Genomic DNA, 10,985 nt, shown 5'->3' with positions numbered 1-10,985 from the left:
ACACTTCCTCCGGCCCTGGGGATTTGTTTGGTTTGAGTTTTACTATTTGTTTAAGAACATGTACTAATGAATAAGATAGCGTCTGAGAGATACTCAAATGGGGTAACTCTGATCATATATGGCGATGATATTTTGTTTCAGGGCAAAGATATTTCAAAGGTTCAAACAGTGTTGGACAATTTCGGAAACCTGTGTCACCATATGGGATGGCATGGCTATATTATATATAGTAAGGCATAAGAACATAAGAACAAAGGCTACTGCAGAAGGCCTATTGGCCCATACGAGGCAGCTCCTATTTATAACCACCCAATACCACTCATACTTGTCCAACCCGCGCTTGAAACAATCGAGGGACCCCACCTCCAGCACGTTACGCGGTAATTGGTTCCACAAATCAACAACCCTGTTACTGAACCAGTATTTACCCAAGTCTTTCCTAAATCTAAACTTATCCAATTTGTACCCATTGTTTCGTGTTCTGTCTTGTGTTGATACTTTTAATACCCTATTATTATCCCCTTTGTTATGTCCATTCACCCACTTGTAAGAACATAAGAACATAAGAACAAAGGTAACTGCAGAAGGCCTATTGGCCCATACGAGGCAGCTCCTATTCTATAACCACCCAATCCCACTCATATACTTGTCCAACCCGCGCTTGATGTATTCAATTTGTATGGTATACTACGTTCCTGCGCTTTGTTTAGAATATTCTTAAATAAGTTATATATTAAATCCACATCGAAATCCCCTTTTACGTCACCTGTCGTTAGGCATTTAGCCCAACGTCTATAGTGGGAAAGCTACCTGAATCAACAACTGCAAATACAATTCGTCTCCATCTCGAAAAACACAAACTAACAAATGAGTCGCAACATGGTTTCACAAATAGCCGCTCATGTTTAACAAACCCGCCAACTTTTTATTCCAGCACAGTTGAGGCAGCCGACAGTGGCAAGGACTGCGATGCTGTGCACCCCGACCCCAGCAAAGCTCCCGACACAGTGCCACATGAAAGACCAATTAAAAAAATAGAAGCTCATGGTATTGGGGGTGCTACATCAACTTGGACCAGGGCACGGCCATTCAAAAGGAAACAGAGAGTTAGTACATAAGAACATAAGAACATAAGAACAAAGGTAACTGCAGAAGGCCTATTGGCCCATACGAGGCAGCTCCTATTCTATAACCACCCAATCCCACTCATATACTTGTCCAACCCGCGCTTGAAACAATCGAGGGACCCCACCTCCACAATGTTACGCGGCAATTGGTTCCACAAATCAACAACCCTGTTACTGAACCAGTATTTACCCAAGTCTTTCCTAAATCTAAACTTATCCAATTTATATCCATTGTTTCGTGTTCTGTCCTGTGTTGATACTTTTAATACCCTATTAATATCCCCCCGGTTATGTCCATTCATCCACTTGTAAACCTCTATCATGTCACCCCTAACTCTTCGCCTTTCCAGTGAATGCAACTTAAGCTTTGTTAATCTTTCTTCATATGAAAGATTTCTAATTTGGGGAATTAACTTAGTCATCCTACGCTGGACACGTTCAAGTGAATTTATATCCATTCTATAATATGGCGACCAAAACTGAACTGCATAATCTAAATGGGGCCTAACTAGAGCAAGATATAGCTTGAGAACCACACCAGGTGTCTTGTTACTAACGCTGCGATTAATAAATCCAAGTGTCCGATTTGCCTTATTACGAACATTTATGCATTGATCCTTTTGTTTTAAATTCTTACTAATCATAACTCCCAGATCCCTTTCGCAATCCGACTTCGCAATCACAACACCATCTAGCTCGTATCTTGTAACTCTATCATCATTACCTAACCTCAGAACTTTACATTTATCAGCATTAAACTGCATCTGCCAATCCTTTGACCATTTCAAAACCCTATCTAGATCAACTTGAAGTGATAGTGAGTCCTCCTCTGAATTAATTTCCCTACCGATTTTCGTATCATCGGCAAATTTGCAAATGTTGCTACTCAAACCTGAATCTAAATCATTTATATATATTATAAACAACAGAGGTCCCAGGACAGAGCCTTGAGGCACTCCACTTACAACATTTTCCCACTCTGACTTGATTCCATTTATACTAACTCTCTGTTTCCTTTGGTATAGCCATGCCCTAATCCAGCTTAATATAGCACCCCCAATACCATGAGACTCTATTTTTTTAATCAGTCTTTCATGTGGCACTGTATCAAAAGCTTTGTTAAAGTCAAGGTATACAACATCGCAATCCTTACCACTATCAACTGCCTCAACAATGCTAGAATAAAAAGATAACAAATTTGTTAAACATGAACGGCCATTTATAAAACCATGTTGCGACTCAATTATTAATTTATGTTTTTCAAGATGAAGACGAATTTTATTTGCTATTATAGATTCGAGTAACTTTCCCACAATAGACGTTAGGCTAATTGGTCGATAGTTAGACGCAAGTGATCTATCTCCTTTCTTAAAAACTGGTATCACATTAGCAACTTTCCAAAACTCTGGCACTCTGCCTGACTCTATTGATTTATTAAATATGGTTGACAGTGGGTCACAAAGCTCCTCTTTGCATTCTTTAAGCACCCTAGCAAACACTTCATCCGGCCCTGGGGATTTGTTTGGTTTGAGTTTTACTATTTGTTTAAGAACATCCTCCCTGGTAACTGCTAAACTCGTCAACCTGTCCTCGTCCCCACCCACATAGACTTGTTCGGCTGAAGGCATATTGTTAAGTTCCTCTTTAGTAAATACAGGTACAAAATATTTATTAAAAATACTACTCATCTCTTCATCACTATCTGTTATTTGACCTGTCTCAGTTTTTAATGGACCTATCCTTTCCCTAGTCTTAGTACGATATAACTGAAAAAACCCTTTAGGATTTGTCTTTGCTTGCCCTGCTATGCGAACTTCATAGTTTCTTTTTGCTTTCCTTATCTCTTGTTCGGCTGAAGGCATATTGTTAAGTTCCTCTTTAGTAAATACAGATACAAAATATTTATTAAAAATACTACTCATCTCTTCATCACTATCTGTTATTTGACCTGTCTCAGTTTTTAATGGACCTATCCTTTCCCTAGTCTTAGTACGATATAACTGAAAAAAAACTTTAGGATTTGTCTTTGCTTGTCCTGCTATGCAAACTTCATAGTTTCTTTTTGCTTTCCTTATCTCTTTTTTAACATTTCTAACCAGTTGTACGAATTCCTGTTCTAAAGTGACCTCCCCATTTTTAATCCTTTTGTACCAAGCTCTCTTTTTACGTATAAGGTTCTTCAAATTCTTTGTTATCCACTTTGGGTCATTAGTATTCGATCTATTCAATTTGTATGGTATACTACGTTCCTGTGCTTTGTTTAGAATATTCTTAAATAAGTTATATATTGAATCCACATCGAAATCCCCATTTAAGTCACCTATCGCTGGGTTCATGTCTCGCTCCAAGACCGGCCCACACCCCATACCCAAGACTTTCCAATCAATTTGACCCAAAAAATTTCTTAGGCTATTAAAATCAGCTTTTCGAAAATCTGGCACTTTAACAGAATTTTCTCCTACTGGTCTATTCCATTCTATGCTAAATCTGATTTCTTTGTGATCACTGCTCCCTAGCTCACTCCCTATTTCGATGTCATTAATTTGCGTTTCCCTGTTAGTTAACACTAAATCTAAAATATTATTTTCCCGTGTTGGTTCCTTAATGTGTTGCGTAAGAAAGCAATCGTCAATTAATTCTAGAAAATCTTCTGCTTCACTATTCCCTGTTTTGTTCAACCAGTTTATTCCGCTAAAATTAAAGTCACCCATGACATAAATACTGTTAGATCTAGATGCTCTAGATATTTCATCCCATAGATGCTTTGCTTCCATTCTGTCTAAATTTGGTGGCCTATATATTACTCCTATTATAATATTATTAGCTTTTTCGTTTAATTCAATCCAAATAGTTTCTGTGTGTGGCTCTGTTTTGATTCCCTCTTTGAGACTACATTTCAAATTGTCCCTAACATATATGGCTACTCCACCTCCTCGTCTAATATATCTATCTGTGTGAAATAGTTTAAATCCATATATTTGATATTCAGCTAATAGTTCTCTATTTTCTACATTCATCCACGTTTCGGTAAGTGCAATAATATATATTTTTTCTGTACAGACAAGAGCATTTAATTCGTTAATTTTATTTCTTAGACTTCTAATGTTAGTGTAATATACCCTAAGTGAATTGTTATTTTGCGGACCTTCTCTTTCCCTGATCGTTTTGCCAATTCCTTTCGCCCACAAACACATACTTTTATTACCTCCTTCCTCCAAATCAATTCCCATACCTCTATCTACTAACAGTTTAAACCCAAACAAACACCTCTAACCACTTCTTCTAACGAGTTCGCAACAGCAACAACCCCAGCTCTCGATAGATGCACCCCATCACGAGCATACATTTCATTTCTTCCATAGAAGTGTTCCCAGTTGTCTATGAAAGATATTGCATTTGATTTGCAATATCTTTCCAGCCGGCAATTGACACCAAGTGCCCTCGATATCCATTCATTTCCCACTCCCTTTCTTGGAAGAATGCCACATATGATCTGGATTCCTCCCTTGCTCCTAACTAACTCTATGGCTGTTTTATACCTCTGAATCAGTTCCTCACTCCTAACTCGACCAACATCATTTCCTCCCACGCTAATGCAAATAATGGGATTGTTCCCATTACCAGCCATAATATCATTCATGTTGTTTATAATATCACCAATGCCAGCTCCGGGATAGCAAACCCTTAACCTGTTCCCCCTATCTCTAGCACAAAACGTTCTATCCAAATACCTTATCTGGGAATCTCCCACAACTAATGTTTGCTTAGGTACTTCCTTTACTTTCTGAGGGGCCTGCGCTTCCTTTCTCTTCGTTGCTTTCCCTTTTGCGCGATCCACAGTCTCTCCACAGCACTCGTCCTCCAAAACGTCAAATGAATAGAGGTTGCTATGGCGTTTGAAGGCGGCTTTATCAAAGTCTTCTTAAGGCCCCTGTCTTTAACAACTCTCCAAGACGAGGTCCCTTTACTGCTGGTCTCCTCCTTCGTTACTTCTCGTTGTTCTTTCAGCTGACGCACCTCCTCCCGCAGAAAGTCTAACTCTGTCCTCAGGGCTCCCACTAGAGTCACCAGGTCCTTAACTACAACTTCCATATTGCAATGATAATATAACAACACTCAGGAGCTCCGGTTAACACAACCTCTAACTGTGACTTCACCTGCAAACCTTCACCTACAGAGGTTTTGTAAACCTCTATCATGTCACCCCTAACTCTTCGCCTTTCCAGTGAATGCAACTTAAGCTTTGTTAATCTTTCTTCATATGAAAGATTTCTAATTTGGGGAATTAACTTAGTCATCCTACGCTGGACACGTTCAAGTGAATTTATATCCATTCTATAATATGGCGACCAAAACTGAACTGCATAATCTAAATGGGGCCTAACTAGAGCAAGATATAGCTTGAGAACCCTACCAGGTGTCTTGGTACTAACGCTGCGATTAATAAATCCAAGTGTCCGATTTGCCCTATTACGAACATTTATGCATTGTTCCTTTTGTTTTAAATTCTTACTAATCATAACTCCCAGATCCCTTTCGCAATCCGACTTCGCAATCTCAACACCATCTAGCTCGTATCTTGTAACTCTATCATCATTACTTAACCTCAGAACTTTACATTTTTCAGCGTTAAACTGCATCTGCCAATCCTTTGACCATTTCAAAACCCTATCTAGATCAACTTGAAGTGATAGTGAATCCTCCTCCGAATTTGCCCTGAGGACAGAGTTGGACTCTCTGCGGGAGGAGGTGCGTCAGCTTAAAAAACAACGAGAAGTAACGAAGGAGGAGACCAGCAGTAAAGGGACCTCGTCTTGGAGAGTTGCGAAAGACAGGGGCCTTAAGAAGACTTTGATAAAGCCGCCTTCAAACGCCATAGCAACTTCAAATTCATTTGACGTTTTGGAGGACGAGTGCTGTGGAGAGACTGTGGATCGCGCAAAAGGGAAAGCAACGAAGAGAAAGGAAGCGCAGGCCCCTCAGAAAGTAAAGGAAGTACCTAAGCAAACATTAGTTGTGGGAGATTCCCAGATAAGGTATTTGGATAGAACGTTTTGTGCTAGAGATAGGGGGAACAGGTTAAGGGTTTGCTATCCCGGAGCTGGCATTGGTGATATTATAAACAACATGAATGATATTATGGCTGGTAATGGGAACAATCCCATTATTTGCATTAGCGTGGGAGGAAATGATGTTGGTCGAGTCAGGAGTGAGGAACTGATTCAGAGGTATAAAACAGCCATAGAGTTAGTTAGGAGCAAGGGAGGAATCCCGATCATATGTGGCATTCTTCCAAGAAAGGGAGTGGGAAATGAATGGATATCGAGGGCACTTGGTGTCAATTGCCGGCTGGAAAGATATTGCAAATCAAATGCAATATCTTTCATAGACAACTGGGAACACTTCTATGGAAGAAACGAAATGTATGCTCGTGATGGGGTGCATCTATCGAGAGCTGGGGTTGTTGCTGTTGCGAACTCGCTAGAAGAAGTGGTTAGAGGTGTTTGTTTGGGTTTAAACTGTTAGTAGATAGAGGTATGGGAATTGATTTGGAGGAAGGAGGTAATAAAAGTATGTGTTTGTGGGAGAAAGGAATTGGCAAAACGATCAGGGAAAGAGAAGGTCCGCAAAATAACAATTCACTTAGGGTATATTACACTAACAGTAGAAGTCTAAGAAATAAAATTAACGAATTAAATGCTCTTGTCTGCACAGAAAAAATAGATATTATTGCACTTACCGAAACGTGGATGAATGTAGAAAATAGAGAACTATTAGCTGAATATCAAATATATGGATTTAAACTATTTCACACAGATAGATATATTAGACGAGGAGGTGGAGTAGCCATATATGTTAGGGACAATTTGAAATGTAGTCTCAAAGAGGGAATCAAAACAGAGCCACACACAGAAACTATTTGGATTGAATTAAACGAAAAAGCTAATAATATTATAATAGGAGTAATATATAGGCCACCAAATTTAGACAGAATGGAAGCAAAGCATCTATGGGATGAAATATCTAGAGCATCTAGATCTAACAGTATTTATGTCATGGGTGACTTTAATTTTAGCGGAATAAACTGGTTGAACAAAACAGGGAATAGTGAAGCAGAAGATTTTCTAGAATTAATTGACGATTGCTTTCTTACGCAACACATTAAGGAACCAACACGGGAAAATAATATTTTAGATTTAGTGTTAACTAACAGGGAAACGCAAATTAATGACATCGAAATAGGGAGTGAGCTAGGGAGCAGTGATCACAAAGAAATCAGATTTAGCATAGAATGGAATAGACCAGTAGGAGAAAATTCTGTTAAAGTGCCAGATTTTCGAAAAGCTGATTTTAATAGCCTAAGAAATTTTTTGGGTCAAATTGATTGGAAAGGCTTGGGTATGGGGTGTGGGCCGGTCTTGGAGCGAGACATGAACCCAGCGATAGGTGACTTAAATGGGGATTTCGATGTGGATTCAATATATAACTTATTTAAGAATATTCTAAACAAAGCACAGGAACGTAGTATACCATACAAATTGAATAGATCGTATACTAATGACCCAAAGTGGATAACAAAGAATTTGAAGAACCTTATAGGTAAAAAGAGAGCTTGGTACAAAAGGATTAAAAATGGGGAGGTCACTTTAGAACAGGAATTCGTACAACTGGTTAGAAATGTTAAAAAAGAGATAAGGAAAGCAAAAAGAAACTATGAAGTTCGCATAGCAGGGCAAGCAAAGACAAATCCTAAAGGGTTTTTTCAGTTATATCGTACTAAGACTAGGGAAAGGATAGGTCCATTAAAAACTGAGACAGGTCAAATAACAGATAGTGATGAAGAGATGAGTAGTATTTTTAATAAATATTTTGTATCTGTATTTACTAAAGAGGAACTTAACAATATGCCTTCAGCCGAACAAGTCTATGTGGGTGGGGACGAGGACAGGTTGACGAGTTTAGCAGTTACCAGGGAGGATGTTCTTAAACAAATAGTAAAACTCAAACCAAACAAATCCCCAGGGCCGGATGAAGTGTTTGCTAGGGTGCTTAAAGAATGCAAAGAGGAGCTTTGTGACCCACTGTCAACCATATTTAATAAATCAATAGAGTCAGGCAGAGTGCCAGAGTTTTGGAAAGTTGCTAATGTGATACCAGTTTTTAAGAAAGGAGATAGATCACTTGCGTCTAACTATCGACCAATTAGCCTAACGTCTATTGTGGGAAAGTTACTCGAATCTATAATAGCAAATAAAATTCGTCTTCATCTTGAAAAACATAAATTAATAATTGAGTCGCAACATGGTTTTATAAATGGCCGTTCATGTTTAACAAATTTGTTATCTTTTTATTCTAGCATTGTTGAGGCAGTTGATAGTGGTAAGGATTGCGATGTTGTATACCTTGACTTTAGCAAAGCTTTTGATACAGTGCCACATGAAAGACTGATTAAAAAAATAGAGTCTCATGGTATTGGGGGTGCTATATTAAGCTGGATTAGGGCATGGCTATACCAAAGGAAACAGAGAGTTAGTATAAATGGAATCAAGTCAGAGTGGGAAAATGTTGTAAGTGGAGTGCCTCAAGGCTCTGTCCTGGGACCTCTGTTGTTTATAATATATATAAATGATTTAGATTCAGGTTTGAGTAGCAACATTTGCAAATTTGCCGATGATACGAAAATCGGTAGGGAAATTAATTCGGAGGAGGACTCACTATCACTTCAAGTTGATCTAGATAGGGTTTTGAAATGGTCAAAGGATTGGCAGATGCAGTTTAATGCTGATAAATGTAAAGTTCTGAGGTTAGGTAATGATGATAGAGTTACAAGATACGAGCTAGATGGTGTTGTGATTGCGAAGTCGGATTGCGAAAGGGATCTGGGAGTTATGATTAGTAAGAATTTAAAACAAAAGGATCAATGCATAAATGTTCGTAATAAGGCAAATCGGACACTTGGATTTATTAATCGCAGCGTTAGTAACAAGACACCTGGTGTGGTTCTCAAGCTATATCTTGCTCTAGTTAGGCCCCATTTAGATTATGCAGTTCAGTTTTGGTCGCCATATTATAGAATGGATATAAATTCACTTGAACGTGTCCAGCGTAGGATGACTAAGTTAATTCCCCAAATTAGAAATCTTTCATATGAAGAAAGATTAACAAAGCTTAAGTTGCATTCACTGGAAAGGCGAAGAGTTAGGGGTGACATGATAGAGGTTTACAAGTGGATGAATGGACATAACCGGGGGGATATTAATAGGGTATTAAAAGTATCAACACAGGACAGAACACGAAACAATGGATATAAATTGGATAAGTTTAGATTTAGGAAAGACTTGGGTAAATACTGGTTCAGTAACAGGGTTGTTGATTTGTGGAACCAATTGCCGCGTAACATTGTGGAGGTGGGGTCCCTCGATTGTTTCAGGCACGGGTTGGACAAGTATATGAGTGGGATTGGGTGGTTATAGAATAGGAGCTGCCTCGTATGGGCCAATAGGCCTTCTGCAGTTACCTTTGTTCTTATGTTCTTATGTTCTTATGAATTAATTTCCCTACCGATTTTCGTATCATCGGCAAATTTGCAAATGTTGCTACTCAAACCTTTTTTTTTTTTTACTCAAACCTGAATCTAAATCATTTATATATATTATAAACAACAGAGGTCCCAGGACAGAGCCTTGAGGCACTCCACTTACATTTTCCCACTCTGACTTGATTCCATTTATACTACCTCTCTGTTTCCTTTGGTATAGCCATGCCCTAATCCAGCTTAATATAGCACCCCCAATACCATGAGACTCAGTCTTTCATGTGGCACTGTATCAAAAGCTTTGCTAAAGTCAAGGTACACAACATCACAATCCTTACCACTATCAACTGCCTCAACTATGCTAGAATAAAAAGATAACAAATTTGTTAAACATGAACGGCCATTTATAAAACCATGTTGCGACTCAATTATTAATTTATGTTTTTCAAGATGCAGTTTAATGCTGATAAATGTAAAGTTCTGAAGCTAGGTAATGATGGTAGAGTTACAAAATACGAACTAGATGGTGTTTGGGTGGTTATAGATAGGAGCTGCCTCGTATGGGCCAATAGGCCTTCTGCAGTTACCTTTGTTCTTATGTTCTGTTTTGCAGAACAGAACATAAGAACAAGCATGCAGTTCAGTTTTGGTCGCCATATTATAGAATGGATATAAATTCACTTGAACTTGTCCAACGTAGGATGACTAAGTTAATTCCCCAAATTAGAAATCTTTCATTTGAAGAAAGATTAACAAAGCTTAAGTTGCATTCACTGAAAAGGCGGGGTGACATGATAGAGGTTTACAAGTGGGTGAATGGACATAACAAAGGGGATAACAAATAGGGTATTAAAAGTATCAACACAAGACAGAACACGAAACAATGGGTATAAATTGGATAAGTTTAGATTTAGGAAAGACTTGGGTAAATACTGGTTCGGTAAGAGGGTTGTTGATTTGTGGAACCAATTACCGCTTAATGAGGTGGAGGTGCAGTTCAGTTTTGGTCGCCATATTAAAGAATGGATATAAATTCACTTGAACGTGTCCAGCGTAGGATGACTAAGTTAATTCCCCAAATTAGAAATCTTTCATATGAAGAAAGATTAACAAAGCTTAAGTTGCATTCACTGGAAAGGCGAAGAGTTAGGGGTGACATGATAGATGTTTACAAGTGGGTGAATGGACATAACAAAGGGGATATTAATAGGGTATTAAAAGTATCAACACAAGACAGAACACGAAACAATGGGTATAAATTGGATAAGTTTAGATTTAGGAAAGACTTGGGTAAATACTGGTTCAGTAACAGGGTTGTTGAT

Source organism: Procambarus clarkii, chromosome 14 (assembly GCF_040958095.1).
Source record: "Procambarus clarkii isolate CNS0578487 chromosome 14, FALCON_Pclarkii_2.0, whole genome shotgun sequence".
Lineage (NCBI taxonomy): Eukaryota > Metazoa > Arthropoda > Malacostraca > Decapoda > Cambaridae > Procambarus > Procambarus clarkii.
The sequence above is the reverse complement of the archived record's forward strand: the minus strand, read 5'-3'. Positions refer to the sequence as shown.